The 552-nt window shown below is 35.5% G+C and overlaps 1 non-coding gene across 1 annotated transcript; it reads left to right on the top strand.

The window, feature by feature from the left end:
- Nucleotides 1-232: 232 nt before the first annotated feature.
- Nucleotides 233-339, top strand: LOC111726808. The gene has a single exon (XR_002774502.1). It is a non-coding gene; the product is annotated as a U6 spliceosomal RNA (small nuclear RNA).
- Nucleotides 340-552: the final 213 nt, after the last annotated feature.

The following is a 552-nucleotide window of genomic DNA, read 5'->3' on the forward strand; positions in this document are numbered from 1 at the left end:
GGACACTTTTGACTTCTTACTATTGAACTGAAAATTCTTGCTCAATAGAAATTGATACTGACTTTTTCCCTTGTCCTGAATTATGTTAAACAAATGAGTAGGATGACTTATCTTTTCAGTGCCACACTAACTCCTCTTTATGGTAAGAATGAGAAATCAGAATCCAGCACTTCCCCATTTCCAGTAACTGACTCCTTGGAAATATTGCTACAGCCATGGAAAGTATGTCTCAGTGCTCACTTCAGCAGCACATGTACTAAAATTGGAACAATGCAGAGAAGATTAGCACAGTCCCTGCACAAGGATGATATGCAAATTTGTAAAGCGTTCCATATTTTTAAAGTCAAAAAAGACAAAGATGGTTACTTCATACTGGTCAAGGGAACAATACAACAAGAGAATATTTCAATTCTAAACATTTATTCACCCAACGTAAATGTTCCCAGATTTATGAAACAGACCTTAATTGATCTGAGCAATATGACATCCTATAATACCATAATAGTTAGGGGACTTTAACAATCCTCTTATAAAGCTGGACAAATCCTCTAA

This window comes from Otolemur garnettii, unplaced genomic scaffold, assembly GCF_000181295.1.
Source record: "Otolemur garnettii isolate 467f Iridium unplaced genomic scaffold, OtoGar3 scaffold00081, whole genome shotgun sequence".
In the NCBI taxonomy this organism is placed as follows: Eukaryota; Metazoa; Chordata; class Mammalia; order Primates; family Galagidae; genus Otolemur; species Otolemur garnettii.